General features: G+C 40.4%; 1 protein-coding gene across 2 annotated transcripts in view; it reads right to left on the bottom strand.

Moving 5' to 3' along the window:
- Window positions 1-18,685, bottom strand: part of JMY (junction mediating and regulatory protein, p53 cofactor) — a 98,132-nt gene that overhangs the window by 77,282 nt on the left and 2,165 nt on the right. The gene's annotated exons all lie outside the window — the stretch shown is intronic.

Below are 18,685 nucleotides of genomic sequence, written 5' to 3'. Positions count from 1 at the left end.
ATAAATAGAAAGAAATTAATTGGCCAACTAATATATATAGAAAAAATTAGCCGGGCATGGTGGCGCATGCCTGTAGTCCCAGCTACTTGGGAGGCTGAGGCAGGAGGATCCCTTGAGCCCAGGAGTTTGAGGTTGCTGTGAGCTAGGCTGACGCCATGGCACTCACTCTAGCCTGGGCAACAAAGCGAGACTCTGTCTCAAAAAAAAAAAGAACAGTGGCATCATCACAGCTCACTGCAGCTATGATACAGTGGACTCCTGGAATCAAATGATCCTCTTTCTACCACGCCCAGCTAATTAAAAAAAATTTAATTTATTTTTTTATAGAAACAGGGGTCTGGCTATGTTGCCCAGGCTGGTCTCAAACTCTTGAGCTCAAATGATCCTCCTGCCTGGGTCTACAGGCACATGCCACTACACCCAGCTATAAAACATTAATTAGATATATTAGCCTAATAAGTAAAAAACATCTTCCTTTCCCTTCTTTCTAGCTCCCCTCTCCCCACAATCATAACAATGAACTTTTTTTTTTTTGGAGACAGAGTCTCACTCTGTTGCCCAGGCTAGAATGCCATGGCGTCCGCCAAGCTCATAGCAACCTCAAACTCCTGGGTTCAAGCAATCCTCCTGCCTCAGCCTCCCGAGTTGCTGGGACTACATGCATGCACCACCATGCCCGGCTAATTTTTTTATATATATATATTTTTAGTTGTCCAGCTAATTTCTTTCTATTTTTAGTAGAGACCAGGTCTCACTCTTGCTCAGGCTGGTCTCGAACTCCTGAGCTCAAACAATCCTCCAACCTTGGCCTCCCATAGTGCTAGGATTATAGGCATGAGCCACCATGCCAGCCAACAATAAACTCTTAACATAGGTAGCAACTACCTGGTATTTGTTTTTTTGTGTGTGTTTTTGAGTCAGAGTCTCACTCTGTTGCCTGGACTAGAGTGCAATGGCATCACCCTAGCTCACAGCAACCTCAATCTCCTGGGCTCAAGCAATCCTACTGCCTCAGCCTCCCAAGCATTTGGGACTACAGGCATGCGCCACCATGCCCGGCTAATTTTTTCTATATATTTTTAGTTGTCCAGCTAATTTCTTTCTACTTTTAGTAGACATGGGATCTTGCACTTGCTCTGGCTGGTTTTGAACTCCTGACCTCGAGCAATCCACCCGCCTCAGCCTCCCCGAGTGCTAGGCATGAGCCACCACGCCTGGCCAACTACCTGATATTTGAAACAAAACTTTGCTTAAAGCAAAAATTAGGGCAAGGACCCTCAACTTTTATCAGGTTCTATAGCAATCAATGATAACAGCTTAAAACCATTTTTCAGACTCCCTAAAAATCTGTGCAATAGAAAAAACTATCAAATGACGCTGTGCCACTTACTCCTTTCCCCAATCCTATTCAACTTGTCTTCTAACCCAGTAGCCAATAACAAATGCAGGAAGAGAGAAGATACCTCCTGTGCTTAATTATGGAGTCCCCATCCTGTACTTTGGCAGTCGGAGTTAGTGCTAGGGTCATCTCTTTAACTTTGGGGTAAGAGTTTACCATCTTTGAAGATCTTGAGATGACTTTTAAAGTCCTACATACTAAATTAAAACTAGAATCTCCTGTACATAGTTGTATAACTCTTTTCCCTAACTGGATGTGTCAAACCCAAGAATAAGCTCATCTTCTTTTTCTTAACTAAAAAGATGTTTAAGGAACAATATAAAATCTACAAATATCTTCACCATAAATTGTTAAAACATGCAAATAATTATCTGCTGAGGAAAAGGGGTGACTTAGGATAGTCAAATGGAAGGGGCCTAGCTCAGCAATAAAACTGAATCTGCAGCCGTGGGAATTCCCTTTAGGTCTATTGTGTATTTCCTCTGGTGACAAATAAGAACCAATGCCACATATTTTCCACATTCACAAAGCACACTGCCCATCTGGTCTTGTTTTGTAAAACTTTTCTTGTTTTTTTGAGACAGAGTCTCACTCTGGGCCGGGAGTGGTGGCTCACGCCTGTAATCCTAGCACTCTAGGAGGCCGAGGCGGGCAGATTGCTCGAGGTCAGGAGTTTGAAACCAGCCTGAGCAAAAGAAAGACCCTGTCTCTACTATAAATAGAAAGAAATTAATTGGCCAACTAATATATATAGAAAATTTAGCCAGGCATGGTGCCACATGCCTATAGCCCCGCTACTGGGGAGGCTGAGGCAATAGGATCGCTTGAGCCCAGGAGTGTGAGGTTGCTGTGAGCTAGACTGATGCCACGGCATTCACTCTAGCCTGGGCAACAAAGCAAGACTCTGTCTCAAGAAAAAAAAAAAAAAAAAGGGCTCACTCTGTCACCTGGGCTAGAGTGCCATGGTGTAAGCATAGCTCACAGCAACCTAAAAATCCTGGGCTCAAGCAATATTCCTGCCTCAGCCTCCTGACTAGCTGGGATCACAAGAACATTCCCACCATGCCCAGCTAATTTTTCTATTTTTAGTAGAGACAGGGTCTCACTCTTGCTCAGACTGGTCTCGAACTCCTGAGCTCAAGCAATCCTTCTACCTCGGCCTCCCAGAGTGTTAGAATTACAGGCGTGGGCCACTGCACCTAGACTGTAAAACCATTGAATCATTTTTATATTATATCCATGTTAATTATTTAATACTGTTACTATTGAAATCTAACTGTAGAAAGTATAAATATAGGCTATTGACAGTAATGACCCAAACTGATATTTAAAAGTAATTTTCAGGCCAGGCGCGGTGGCTCACGCCTGTAATCCTAGCTCTCTGGGAGGCCGAGGCGGGCGGATTGCTCGAGGTCAGGAGTTCAAAACCAGCCTGAGCAAGAGCGAGACCCCGTCTCTACTATAAATAGAAAGAAATTAATTGGCCAACTAATATATATAGAAAAAATTAGCCGGGCATGGTGGCGAATGCCTGTAGTCCCAGCTACTTGGGAGGCTGAGGCAGGAGGATTGCTTGAGCCAGGAGTTTGAGGTTGCTGTGAGCTAGGCTGACGCCACAGCACTCACTCTAGCCTGGGCAACAAAGTGAGACTCTGTCTCAAAAAAAAAATAAAAATAAAAATAAAAGTAATTTTCAGATTCTTAAAGATAAGTGGTAAATCTTACTGCGTTTTACTCCTGGAGAAATACATGCCTCTCATTAAAATGTACATACATGTTCTGTACATACATGTCATATACAGAAACCAACTTTAAAATGCAAACTTAAGGCTGGGTACAGTGGCTCACGCCTGTAATCCTAGCACTGTGGGAGGCAGAGGCGGGAGGACTGCTTGAGCTCTGGAGTTCAAGATCAGCATGAGCAAGAGCAAGACCCTGTCTCTTAAAAAAAAATAATAAAAAATAAAGCAAACTTTGAACATGGAGAAGGGCACAGGAAAAGAAAAAAGAAAACATATCAAAGAACATCTACTGAGCACCTAACTGCATACACTAGCAGATTTGAGGTGTTAGAAGGCAACAAAATCTGTCTTGTCTCTTAGGGGCTTACAATGCATTCTAAGGGAGGGCACGGGCGTAAAGAGAAAAACCAAGGCAGCAGTTATGGATGATATCAGCTGCAACGTAAAGGCCTCTCTGATTTCTGAATTTCCAACAGTGGTCAGAAATGACTTTCTAAAGGAGTGGCACTTGATTTAGCCCTAGAAGTGTGGAACTTAGACAACCAAAAAAGGCAGGCATAAGGGGATGGTGTTCTGCACAATGGAGTAAAAACAGAAGTGTATATGGTAAGTTCAGCAAATAATGGATTAAAAAGCTTGGCTAGAATAAAAAGGTCCATGTAAAGAAGACAGCAAGATTCAGACTAGCAGGCTAACCAAGATGTGGATGATCCTGAATGCCAGGAATCCGGATGCTGTCTACAGGACAACGATAAGTTATGGAAGGATCCAGTCTGTTGTGTGTATGTATTAGGGCTGGAGATGTGGGTACCAAGACGTGCAAGCCAGTGCTTTAAAATAGTTTGGGAGCAAGACATAGAAAAGCTACACTTGTGAGGAAGATGCTGGAGGAGAGAGAAAACCAGTCACGGTTTTGGACTAAGCTGGGTGCAGAAGCAACATGGGAAGTATTAACAGTAACACAGGAACAGAGAAAAGCATGAATGATTCCACAGTTCAATTCTGAAATTCCTATTTAAAATTTCTGAATCACCATGCACTTATCAATGTGGCCATAACAGTGTTTCTTCCCCTCGCAGTGAAAAATCAATCATGCATCATAATCAATGGCTTCTTGGAATCAACAAACACCAGATTTGGAAGAACCAAATAATTCTGGGAATGGACAGGCTGGGGCAATTCCAGGGAAATAGCAAACTCAGACTAAAGACAGATACTCCAGATAGAGACACAGACCAAGCCAGGGATGGCAGGTAAAAGATGTGCTCTGGGTAAATGGACTGATTAGGAGGAAAGGCAGGACATCCAGGTGCAAAGGGAAGTTGGAAATGCAGGACAAGTGCTCTGGGATGGAGGATGACCACAGAACAGAAGGAGAATGAAATTTCACTTAATAAATATCTTAAGACTCTAGGGGCACAAATACAAATATATGGGTATCAAACATCAGTTTTTAAAATAATCTGTTACATAGAAAACTGATAAAATCAACTTATTAAAAACTGAGAATCTATATACAGTACATATACTTTCCAAGATGGTTTTAAAGACTAAGGTAATGAGGCTCTTAAGCTTAGCACATATTCTTCTATAATGGCTTCACATTTCAGAGTGACCATAAATTGGTTCAGTTAGCCAGCTTACTTATATTTACATATATATAACTCAGGGGTGAGGTGAAGCAAAATCTGTATTAACCATCTAGTAACGCTGTACCCCTAAGTCCTTGACCTTCCCTATAATATGAACACTTACAAAATCCAATATGTAAAACATATTTATAATAAAGAAACTGAAAATATGCCCAATTGTCAAACTACATTAACTTTTCACTTTTTCCCAACCAAAAAGGAATGGACATTTTCAAATAAGCTGACTTGTAAAAAAAGATCAGTATACTATGTAAATGCCTAAATATTCTTCATGAGAAATACCAGTCTGGATCCTTTGAAAAAGGATCCATATTAATGAAATAAAGGTAGAGAAGTCAATTATAGACAGTTCTCAATTATCAAATATACTGTATCCTAAAGGCACACTTGTTTTTCCTCATAAACAATATTATAAGTGGTATCTGGATGTTCAACAACACAACCCTAAACTACTCCAAATAGTGATAAATATATACAAATGCAATGAAAAATATTAAAATACATTTTGTAGGCCGGGCGCGGTGGCTCACGCCTGTAATCCTAGCACTCTGGGAGGCCGAGGCAGGCAGATTGCTCAAGGTCAGGAGTTCAAAACCAGCCTGAGCAAGAGCAAGACCCCATCTCTACTATAAATAGAAAGAATTAATTGGCCAACTTATACATAGAAAAAAATTAGCCAGGCATGGTGGTGCATGCCTGTAGTCCCAGCCACACGGGAGGCTGAGGCAGCAGGATGGCTTGAGCCCAGGAGTTTGAGGTTGCTGTGAGCTAGGCTGATGCCACAGCACTCACTCTAGCCTGGGCAACAAAGTTAGACTCTGTCTCAAAAAATAAATAAATACATTTTGTAAAAGTATTAAAATACTGATTAGAAATGCCAGCACTTAAAGAAAGAAAGTAGAAGCCGGGCGCGGTGGCTCACGCCTGTAATCCTAGCACTCTGGGAGGCTGAGGCGGGCGGATTGCTTGAGGTCAGGAGTTCAAAACCAGCCTGAGCAAGAGTGAGACCCCATTTCTACTATAAAATAGAAAGAAATTAATTGGCCAACTAATATATATAGAAAATTAGCCAGGCATGGTGGCGCATGCCTGTAGTCCCAGCTACTCGGGAGGCTGAGGCAGCAGGATTGCTTGAGCCCAGGAGTTTGAGGTTGCTGTGAGCTAGGCTGACGCCACGGCACTCACTCTAGCCTGGGCAACTCACTCTAGCCTGGGCAACAAGCGAGACTCTGTCTCAAAAAAAAAAAAAAAAAAAAAAAGAAAGTAAGTAGGTATAATTAGAAAGAATACGTAGATGAGTGAAATTGGTAATAAAGCTTAAAGGGCTGTTTGTTTTCTTTCTTTCTTTTTAATTAATTTGAGAGAAAGTTTTCCATCATTGCTCAGGCTAGAGCATAGTGGCACAATTATAGCTCATGCAACTTCCAACTCTTGGCTCAAAAGCAATCCTGCCTCAGCCTCCCAAGAACCTGGGACTAAAAGCATGTACCACCAAACACAGCTAATATTTCTTTTTTATAGAGACAGGGGTCTCGAAGAAATGTGGCCAAGGCTGGTCTTGAACTCCTGGCCTCAAGCGATCCTCCCATCTTGGCCTCCCAAAGGGAAAGATAACAACCTTTTGAGTCTAGGGAGATGGAAAATATGAAATTTCATGGAAAAAGAGAAACTGATTCAGTAACTGGGGAACAGTACAGGTAGATAAAATAAAGAGAATAAAAAAAATTCAGTTTTAGAATTCCTTCAAGTTGGTTTTTTTTGGGTTTTTTTTTTGTTATTTTTTTTGAGACAGAGTCTCGCTATGTTGCCTGACCTAGAGTGCTAGAGTGCCATGGTGTCAGCCTCACTCATAGCAAACTCAAACTCCTGGGCTCAAGCAATCCTCCTGCCTCAGCCTCCCAAGTAGCTGGGACTACAGGCATGTGCCGCCAAGCCTGGCTAATTTTTTCTATATATATTTTTAGTTGTTCAGCTAATTTCTTTCTATTTTTTTTAGTAGAGACAGCGTCTCACTCTTGCTCAGGCTGGTTTCGAACTCCTGAGCTCAAACAATCCACGCACATCAGCCAGAGTGCTAGGATTACAGGTGTGAGCCACGGCACCTGGCCTCCTTCTTAATTTCTAAACCCACAAACATGTTGATACTTCAGATAAGAAATATTTATTCTTCTATCTGACTCATTTAAAATAATTTCCACCAAGATAAATAAAATATCCTTACTTCAAGTTTGAAGTCTTAGAAAGTTCAATATATAGAGTAAAATCTGCTCAAGAGCTAATTCCAAGTTCCTCCAGGGAGCAGCCAGTGACTGTTTACAAAAGCAAGCATCTAGGCAGGTGAAATATCATTTTGTTTTAGCAAAATAATGGATGTCATTCATTCCCATGAAAATTTCAAGCTTAAATACTGCTACTCTAAAGTTAATTCATACCCTGTTTTTCTTTTTTTGGAGACAGAGTCTCACTCTGTTGCCCAGGCATTAGCCTAGCTTACAGCAACCTCAAAATCCTGACCTCAAGCGATCCTCCTGCCTTGGCTTCCCAGAGTGCTGGGATTACAAGTATGAGCTACTGTTCCTGGCCCCTCTTTTTCCTCCTAATCCTTGAATTCTTTAATTCTACTTGTTATAACCTTTTCATTTTCATTTAGCAACCCCAATATCAAAATCCATACCACCTAATATTAAAAAGAGGGGAAGGACGAAATAAAACAAGAAGTTAAGGATGTTTAAATACTGTTGTCCATCCCCCTCCCTCACCCCTTTTCTGGCCTAGCTAGAAAAATTTTGCCAATAAGGAAGATAATTATTTAATATAGTTATGAGAGAAGTACAAGATTAAATCCAATGTTATGGACTAATTATTTAAAATGACAATAAAAGTGATAGCAGAAGGGAGAGGGTAGATTTCAGGCTTCAGTTTAGAATATACCAAATTTCCTAGTTCTACTTACTGTGGGGGACAAAAAAGTACTAGGAAATGTTAAGAGACAAAAAATTTCCTTTCACTTAAAAAATCTGTCAACTTTTAAAGAAAACATCATCTATCACAACATCTATACCAACTCACTCTTGACCAGCTTAATATAGAACAGAATTTATAATAGAATATTTAAACATTAGTATAAAATTCATTCTCCCTGTGCTTATAGAAAAATCATATTTTTATAAATGAGTCTGTATAAGAAAGGCACAGCACAGTGAGGTGGCTCACTGGTGGCTGTAATCCTAGCACTCTGGGAGGCTGAGGCGGGAAGATTGCTCAAGGTCTGAGCAGGAGCAAGACCCCAGTCTATACTAAAAACAGAAAGAAATTAATTGGCCAACTAAAAATATATAGAAAAAATTAGCCGGGCATGGTAGCACATGCCTGTAGTCCCAGCTACTCGAGAGGCTGAGGCAGAAGGATTGCTTGAGCCCTGGAGTTTAAAGTTGCTGTGAGCTAGGATGAGGCCACAGCACTCTAGCCTGGACAACAGAGTGAGACTCTGACTCAAAAAAAAAAAAAAAAAAATTTTCTTCCGAAGAAATACAGCATTCACTAATGTATTCTTCCAGTGCCTATATTACTTGAATGTATTATATTTGCTAAATAAACTACGACCCCAGCCACCAGCCTCAAACCTTAAAATTACAAATAAAACCCCAAATCATTAAAGTTACTTCTTATATTTATCCTTAAAACCATTCTCCTCTGTAAAATGTCTAACCTATCAGGCCTGATTTTATTTTGTAGCCTATTTTATAGAACTTCCTCTATGATCTGAAAAGTCTACTATATAATTACTACCTTATATAACTTAAATTTCAATAAAACCTTATATAACTTAAAATTCAAAGATAAGCATAAAAGGACAATTCCCCACATTTAAGAAAACTCAGGACATTTTTTGGCTTTTTGCTAAACAAATCCTTCTCTGCCCCTATGCAGTTTTAATAATTTACATACTCCGTGTTAAGGCTACTTGGTATTATCATTTCCTATAAGCCTAAAAATCCAAATGAGCACCATCGGTACCAAAAGCCAATCAGCACCAAGAACTGTTAGGTAGTCTTCAGTGCCTACGTCTTTTACCCTGGGAATTTAATATTTTTTCTCTTATCAACAAGTAAGAGAATTGGCCAGAGACAGAGGAACAGATCCTGGCCTTTCAGAGAGTGTCAAGAGCCGCAAGAACCTTCCAATTATCAAAATATAAGCACACATACCTTTTACCATCAACTGATAGCTCACTTTGCGCTTTTAAGTCCCACTGCCAAAGGTCAAACAAAGCAGCAATAGAAGTAACAGACTGATTAATTAAAGTTACATGTGGGATTTGGGAAATGAATATGGCTAATTTCAAATATAACAGCTGCTATGTTTGACAAACCAATCCACCCATTTTTCCCCCTCTCTCTCTCTCTCTCTCTCTCACACACACACACATACACATACACACACACACACACACACACACACATACACACTTGTAAATTACATTACTAAATTGTCCCAGTTGGCTTTATTTTAGCAAGGAGGAAACATGTCCAGATTTCATGTCTGTGAAATATCTGTGAACTGGGCGTCTTGTGACATCAAATGGCAAACAGAAAAACCACTACACAAATTGATTATCAAGAAGGCTGACATCCTGCCACCAGCCACCATGTTTTCACTTTACAGAAGCACTAACCTATAAGCATACTTTCATGTTATTTCCTATACTTACTTATCTCTTTTTCCAGTGATATGAAAAATGGCCAATAATGGACCTAAAACTGAAGGAGAGTGATCACAAGATTCTCAAACAACGACTTCAAACAAAAACAGCAAAATAAATCACTTATAGAAAATGTTTTAATATAAATTTTGTAGTCAGAAACATTGCAACTTGCATCCTGACTTTGTAAAGATAATTGTATATATTGTGACACTTTAAATCCCTCTGCATATAGATTATTTTATACATAGTATAATTTTAATTCAATAAATAAGTCAACAATCAAAAAAAAGAAAAATGGCCAATTTTCTTTGGGTATAGGACTGAAGAAAATGATCAGCATCAAAATCTTTATTTTGAATGGCTTCCAGATTTCAAGTCTTTCATCAGAACTTTAAGAATCCCACAAATTAACTTAGCTTCATTTTTCTTTAACTGTGTTTTACAGGAAGAGAGCAGTCTGTAATATTTTCATGGGATTGTAATATGATTAGACTAAGCATTGAGTTACAATGTTGACATATCCCCTTAGGTCCTAAAAGGCTGCAGCTCCCCTATGTTCTCTTTTTTTTTTTTTTTTTTTTTTTTTTTGAGACAGAGTCGCTTTATTGCCCAGGCTAGAGTGAGTCCCGTGCTGTCAACCTAGCTCACAGCAACCTCAAACTCCTGGGCTCAAGCAATCCTACTGCCTCAGCCTCCCGATGCCCGGCTAATTTTTTCTATATATATTAGTTGGCCAATTAATTTTTTCTATTTATACTAGAGATGGGGTTTCGCTCTTGCTCAGGCTGGTTTCTAACTCCTGACCTCGAGCAATCCTCCCGCCTCAGCCTCCAAGAGTGCTAGGATTACAGGCATGAGCCACCGCACCCGGCCTCCGGCCTCCCCTATGTTCTTGACATGCAATATATCATCTTTCAATACCTCCACAGTCAATACCATCAAGAATTGCCAGACAGAATAGTTCTTTCCATTGTAATCATATTATATCCTTCCCTGAGCTTGCTTCTAATGTCCTGGGTCATGGCTTGCTGGCCGAATGAAAGACAGCATCCTAGGATTCTTACAATTCTGTCATTTCTCTAACATATATAGTTGGGGTTTCAGCAGGGCTCCAGAGTTTTATAACTAATCCTAGTTTTTCAAGAAATTAGAGAAATCACAATTGGGTGGACAGCTGGAAAGCAAAAACTTCTGTTAACTTCAGAAGTCAGGAGCTGTTCTAGTTCACACATTTTAAGATACAAAAGAAAACCATGACTGGGCATTCTTCCCTATCATAAACCAATCTTTGCACAACTAGGTAATCTCTTTCTTCTAAAACACAGACTGCCCTACCTTGCACCTGTCGTGATTAATTTGAAATAAAATGAGTTATCTTGGCTGGGCATGGTGGCTCATGCCTGTAATCCCAGCACTCTGGGAGGCTGAGGTGGGAGGATTGCTTGAGCTCAGGAGGAGTTCCAGACCAGCCTGAGCAAGAGCAAGAGCAAGACCCCGACTCTACTAAAAATGGATAAATTAGTCGGGCGTGGTTGCACACGCCTATAGTCCCAGGTACTTAAGAGGCTGAGGCAGGAGGATTGCTTAAGCCAGGAATCTGAGGTTGCTGTGAGCTAGGCTGATGCCATGGCACTGTAGCCCGGGTGACAGACAGAGCAAGACTCTGTCTCCATACATAAAATAAAATAAGATATATCAATTTAAAAGTCATTACTGAACTGACTAGAATTTTAAAATATCACCATTCTCCCATTCTCAAGTGGAAAATGGCATCCCTTCTAACATCTTCAGGGAAAGGATGTAGGCCCTTGGATCAAGAAACCAACCTAACAGGCCACAAGGCATGGCAGAAAAGGCACAAGTATGGATTAAGAAAGTCTAGATTTGAATCTGAGTTTGGTTACTCTGTAGCTGTTTAACCTTGGTCAAACCCACATAACCTCTTTAAGTCTCAACTTCTGCTTCAGTAAAATTGGCATAAAACACCCACCTACCTCAAAAGATAGTGGAGAGGATAAAAGGAGATAGGCATAAGGTGCAGTGCCTAAGTAGTGCCAATAAGTATTAGATACAATCCCTGCAAAAACAGAGCGTTGAGTGGAAAACTCTGGAGAAAGAAAGGAAAATAACACTTCTGGATGCCTTTGTAAGTGACAGGCACTTTGTTAGACCCTTTTTCATACCGTCTTACTTAAATCTTAAGATATCCTTTAAGTAGTAACATTTCCCCCATTTCCTTTATTTTATTTTTATTTATTTATTTATTTTATTTCAGCATATTATCTGGATACAAATGTTAAGGTTATGCACATTGCCCATGCTCCCCCTCTCCCCCATTTCCTTTTTTAAAAGAGGTTAAACAACTAAGCAGGTCATCATTAAGTGGTGAGTCCTATTTCTGACTCCAAAACATTAGGCAGGCTGTCTACTACATAACTTAACATGGCTACTTTTGAAAACACATGCTATTCTCAAACAGTGATTTCAACTGAAAATAAGTCAGAATTGAGCACATTTTTATAAACATAAATTCCAAAGTGAACACTGATCTTTAGATTTTAAATCGAGCCTACCATCATAATTAAAGTTTACTATCTAGGCTGAGCGTGGTGGCTCACGCCTGTAATCCTAGCACTCTGGGAGGCTGAGGTGGGCGGATTGCTCGAGGTCAGGAGTTCAAAACCAGCCTGAGCAAGAGCGAGACCCCATTTCTACTATAAAATAGAAAGAAATTAATTGGCCAACTAAACATATATAGAAAAAATTAGCCGGGCATGGTGGCACATGCCTGTAGTTCCAGCTACTCAGGAGGCTGAGGCAGTAGGATCGCTTGAGCCCAGAGGTTTTGAGGTTGCTGTGAGCTAGGCTGATGCCGCGGCACTCACTCTAGCCTGGGCGACAAAGTGAGACTGTCTCAAAAAAAAAAAAAAAAAGTTTACTATCTAAAACACCACAATTAATCTCAATAGTAGCTGTCCTTATACATTATTTACAAACCATTATTTACAAAATCCATGTCATCAAAGGTAAGCTGCAGTATAAGCCACCAATGTACACATACCATAATACAAATCTCAGCTCTGACCAACAACCAAGGCTATTGCTGAAACTGTTCAAAGAGGTCTTGGTGGCATCTGCATTCATTTAGGAATTCAGTGCCTGCTGTATAAATAGTATTCCTACAATAAACCCTTAACCTACCAGTAACAAATTTCACATTTCATTTCAATTCACCTCCTAAGTAGTATACTATACATTATAGGATAAGCATAACTTTCATATGCACTGGAAATCCAAAAAAAACTGCTGACTCGCTTTACTGCTGTATTTGCTTTATTGTGGTCTGGAATCAAACCGGCAGTATCTGAGGTATGCCTGTATAATCTTACAACTATCACCTAAAAATTTCTCAATAGTAAGGTATGAATTTTAAGTCCTCACAAAGTATAACAATTTCCTGTCAGTTGATCAAAGTTATAAATCATTAACAAAAACTTTTAGCAGAAAACCCAATGCAATTAATTCTCCAATATTTCACAAAGATATGGGAATACTTCTTATGACCCCATACTAAATCATAAGGGTATTGCAAAACAAACTCCGAGAAACACGTTTCAAAGTTTGATAAAAGCTTTTCTCAAAAAATGCACACATGCCCACATATTTAAAACTTTGTATGCTACTTAAGGTACACCCATTAAACCCCATCCATAGCCCCTTTTATAGGGAATTCAGCAACCTAATTAAATACTTCTTATTGAGGAAGCTATTTACAATTTTAACAATTTTTTTCTCCTAGTTTTTAAAACAGGGTCCCTTGAGAAATTTATATTTATCAATTTATAAAAATTGAATTACCCACAACTTCATATTAAAAGGACACTTCTTCCAAGTCCTTTCAATTCTTGCAATAGTAACAAAACACTCTGGTGTACTTTGTCCAATAATATTAAAAGTGCTCATATGTGTGGCCTAGAGAACTAGACAAAGAGAATTCCAAGATATTGTCAAGTCCAGTGACCTTGAGAAGTTTACAAGTTAGTTGCACAATCAGTCTTATTTTAAAATAAAGAAAAGGCCGGCCCAGTGGCTCAGGCCCTGTAATCCTAGCAGCCTGGGAGGCTGAGGGGGGAGGATTGAACCAGGCCAGGAGTTCAAGACCAGCTAGACCCCATCTCTACAAAAAAAAATTAGAAAAAATTAGCTAGGCAAGGTGGCACGTGCCTGTAATCCCAGCTACTTGGGAAGCTAACTTGAAGGAGAATCACTTGAGCTCAGGAGTGTGAGGTTACACTCCACTGCACTCTAGCCCAGGCCAGATGGAGACTGTCTCAAAAAAAAAAAAAAAAAAAAAGGAAAAAGAAAACCACAACTCCTTTCAACAATTTAATAATCATTTTAAACAAAAACAGGTGTGGTCTTTCAGCTGAAACCTTTAAATGGAATGGAAACGGAATACGGTAGGAAAAAAGAACAAAAAATAGATCCATAGAAATAAAGAAAGAAAAACATGACCTAAGGACTAAATTTTCTAAGTATGACATCCTCAAGAATGTGTTTGATTTACCAGACATACTTAACTTGAAAAGCTATCACCAATTCCCCAAACTAAGTCAATCTGAGAACTAGGCATGAAAGACAACACTGAACTACTTACTAGGTGGACTTACTAAAGTCAATAAAATACAGACACAACAACTTCTCTAAAGATTTTACCTTAAAAAAAAAGGGGAGGGGGTTTACTACAAACTACTAAAATAACAATATTAGGCTAGGTGTGGTGAATCACACCTGTAATCCCTGCCTTGGGAGGCCAGGGCAGATGGATCCCTTCAGCTTAGGAATTCAAGACCAGCCTAGGCAACAGAGAGAGACCCCTATTTCTACAAAAAAAAAAATTTAATTAAAAAAAAAAAATGGCCGGGCGCGGTGGCTCACGCCTGTAATCCTAGCTCTCTGGGAGGCCGAGGCGGGCGGATTGCTCAAGGTAGTCCCAGCTACTCTGGAGGCTGAGGCAGGATTGCTTGAGCCCAGGAGTTTGAGGTTGCTGTGAGCTAGGCTGACGCCAGGGCACTCACTCTAGCCTAGGCAACAAAGCGAGACTGTCTCAAAAAAAAAAAAAAAAAAAGCCAGGCATGGTAGCAAGAAGATTGCTTGAGCCCCGGAGTTCAGACTGCAGTAAGCTATGATGTTGCCACTGTTCTCCAGCCTGGGTGGCACAGTGAGACCATCTTTAAAAAAAATTTTTTAAAGAGATAACACTGTTAAATTTAAGCAGCTCAAGGGCCAGGTGTGGTAGGTCATGCCTGTAATCCTAGCACACTAGGAGGCAGAGGCAGGTGGATCACTTGAGTTCAGGAGTTTTAAGACCAGCCTTAGCAAGAGGAAGATCTTTTCTCTACTAAAATAGAAAAAATTAGCCGGGCGTGGTGGTGCATGCCAGTAGTCCCAGCTACTGGGGAGGCTGAGGCAGGAGGATCCCTTGAGCCCAGGAGTTTGAGGTTGCTGGGAGCTAGGCTGACGCCACAACACACTAGCCTGGACAACAGAGTAAGACTCTGTCTCAAAAAAATGTTTTAAAAAAAGGCAGCTTGGCTGGGCGCGGTGTCTCACGCCTGTAATCCTAGCACTCTAGGAGGCCGAGGCGGGCAGATTGCTCGAGGTCAGGAGTTCAAAACCAGCCTGAGCAAGAGCAAGACCCCATCTCTACTATAAATAGAAAGAAATTAATTGGCCAACTAATATATATAGAAAAAATTAGCCGGGCATGGTGGCACATGCCTGTAGTCCCAGCTACTCGGGAGGCTGAGGCAGCAGGATTGCTTGAGCCCAGGAGTTTGAGGTTGCTGTGAGCTAAGCTGACACCACAGCACTCACTCTAGCCTGGGCAACAAAGTGAGACTCAGTCTCAAAAAAAAAAAAAGGCAGCTCAAGAAGACAAAAACATGTCTAATGTCCTATACACTTCCATTATCATGCCTATGACAGACATCACTAATCAATCACACTACCCTTTCCCCCTACTGAACACTACATAATATCTCTCAGCATAATCTTCAAGAAGATATCAGGCAGGCCTTTTTAGTCAACATATTTGTTGTCCTTGATAGCTATTTTTGAAATACTGTTCAGGTTAACTAAATGAAAAGCCAAAATTTTACGTATTTATTGTTCGGTAAATTTATAACAAACTTCGTTTATTTTGAATGGCTTCCCAAAACACAAAATAATCTTTAAAACTTTGATTTTCTGTTAAAGAAAACAAAGCATTATGGTCAACAGAACCTTAATTAGGAAAAGATTTTTTTTTTTTTTGACACAGAGTCTCACTGCGTTGCCTGGGCTCACAGCAAACTCAAACTCCTAGGCTCAAGCGATTCTCCTGCCTCAGCCTCCAAGTAGCTGGGACTACAGGCACGCGCCACCATGCCTGGCTAATATATATATATATATTTTTTAATTGTCCAGCTAATTTCTTTCTTTTTTTTTTTTTTTTTAGTAGAGATGGGGTCTTGCACTTGCTCAGGCTGGTCTCAAACTCCTGAGCTCAAGCAATCCTCCAGCCTCAGCCTCCCAGAGTGCTAGGATTACAGGCGTGAGCCAGAAAAGATATTCTTGTTAAAAATGCTACCTCCCCTTTTAACGAATTCTAGAAAACTATATTTTGAGAGCTCATTTTTCACCCATATGAATTTAAAAGCTAGAGACAGTCACTTTTTCTTTCTGCGTATCCCTAAAGTTAAAATAATCATAAAGGCCTACTCATCTAAGATTTAAAAAGAAAAAAGTTTGAAAAAACAGTATAATATCTATATCTGTAAATTTAATAGGGGAAAGAAGCATTAACTTTGTTCTTGCAATTTAAGAGAAAAGCAGGTCAATATTAACAAAACACTAAAGAGAATATATGTGATCATTTAAGATTTGTCACTTCCAGGCCTGGAGCAGTGGCTCACGCCTGTAATCCTAGCTCCCTGGGAGGCCGAGGCGGGCGGATTGCTCGAGGTCAGGAGTTCAAAACCAGCCAGAGCAAGAGTGAGACCCTGTCTCTAAAAAAAAAAAAAAAAAAAAAGATTTGTCACTTCCTTCCAAAAAAAAAAAATTAAGGCAGAACAGAAGAATCCAGAAGTGAGGTGATATAAAGAGAAATAAAAACAGGCTGGGCGAGGTGGCTCACGCCTATAATCCTAGCACTCTGGGAGGCCAGGGCGGGAGGATTGCTTGAGGTCAGGAGTTCGAGATCAGGCTGAGCAAGAGAGAGACCCCTGAGCAAGAGAGAGACCCGTCTCTACTATAAATAGAAAGAAATTAATTGGCCAACTAATATACATAGAAAAAATTAGCCGGGCACGGTGGCGCATGCCTGTAGTCCCAGCTACTTGGGAGGCTGAGGCAGTAGGATCGCTTGAGCCCAGGAGCTTGAGGTTGCTGTGAGCTAGGCTGACGCCATGGCACTCACTCTAGTCTGGGCAACAAAGCAACACTCTGTCTCAAAAAAAGAGAAATAAAAACAGATCCCTGGAACTCTAAGATCACATTACAGTGGGTGCCATTTAGCATAAGGTAAAAAAGGAAGGAGTGAAAATCTGGATTCAGGAAGTTATGAGAGTACTGTGATATAGGTGAAAAAGAATTAGTAATTCTTAAATACTCAAGTCTAGCAAAGAAAAATACCAAATATCCTACAGAAAAAAAAAATAGGCTACAGCTTCCTAGCCTAATGGCAGGATTCATGTATTAATAAATAGTCAGTGACAATGCAATCTCAGGAATATATCAACACCACAAAAAGGGACATTTCCCCACCCAAACTCCAACCTCAATTTGTACTAATACTAAAAATAAATTGCTTTGAGAAACTACCTGTAGTATCCATCAAAGAAAACGACATGTATTTCAAAAAATTTTAGTAAAGTTTCTTAAGCAGAAGCAGTTAAGTAGGCATGACTTTAAATTGTATGCTTCTTGGCCGGGCGTGGTGGCTCACGCCTGTAATCCTAGCACTTTGGGAGGCCGAGGCGGGCGGATTGCTCAAGGTCAGGAGTTCGAAACCAGCCTGAGCGAGACCCCGTCTCTACCAAAAAATAGAAATAAATTAATTGACCAACTAAAAATATATATACAAAAAATTAGCCGGGCATGGTGGCGCATGCCTGTAGTCCCAGCTACTCGGGAGGCTGAGGCAGTAGGATCGCTGAGCCCCGGAGATTGAGGTTGCTGTGAGCCAGGCTGACGCCACGGCACTCACTCTAGCCTGGGCAACAAAGTGAGACTCTGTCTCAAAAAAAAAAAAAAAAATTGTATGCTTCTTACATACTGTAGAGCTCCATATGTATACTCATGTAGATGGTTTTTTCCGTTATCTTTGCTTAAGGAGTAGACAGTTTGAAAAGCTTCTGCACCCCTTTTACTCCTACAGTAAAAACAAAAGGACAGTGAACATTCCTGTCCAGGACCTTTATTCTCCCTAAAACAGGGGTGAAACCTGAGCCACCTGTGAAGAGATATTCCTTGAGATATTCCTCAAGTGTGTATAAAACCTTCTAAAAATACATTTGCATCCAATTGTCAGTTGGCGCTTTTTCACTTGGACAGGTCACTCACTTAAAAACAATTTAACATTTGTGTACACTGCCAGACTGCGTACTGGGAATAAAAACAGAACATCAACTTTGCTCCATAAGGCACCCTATTCTGAATAAATAAACGTGACACCAGGGAAAGAGCTGATATCTGGGCAGTTATTGCTACAAAGAGCTTTAGGGGCATAAAAACGCTCATTCAGCCTATGTTTTACTGGATACCTTTTTCTGAGTGACTTTAATCGCGCATTACCAGTACTGAGTGGCACAGAGAGCGCACTTAATACACAGAACCTATTTGATTAATGAGGAAAGAAATCTAATGATGAAAGTCCTTCAGAGAGTAAATTTTTTTTTTTTTTTGAGACAGTCTCGCTTTCTTGCCCAGGCTAGAGTGAGTGCCGTGGCGTCATCCTAGCTCACAGCAACCTCAAACTCCTGGGCTCAAGCGATCCTCCTGCCTCAGCCTCCCGAGTAGCTGGGACTACAGGCACGAGCCACCATGCCCGGCTGATTTTTATATTATATATATTAGTTGGCCAATTAATTTCTTTCTATTTTTATGGTAGAGACGGGGTCTCGCTCAGGCTGGTTTTGAACTCCTG

This window comes from Microcebus murinus, chromosome 11 (genome assembly GCF_040939455.1).
Source record: "Microcebus murinus isolate Inina chromosome 11, M.murinus_Inina_mat1.0, whole genome shotgun sequence".
In the NCBI taxonomy this organism is placed as follows: domain Eukaryota; kingdom Metazoa; phylum Chordata; class Mammalia; order Primates; family Cheirogaleidae; genus Microcebus; species Microcebus murinus.
This window is presented reverse-complemented; position numbering and strand designations above follow the sequence as displayed.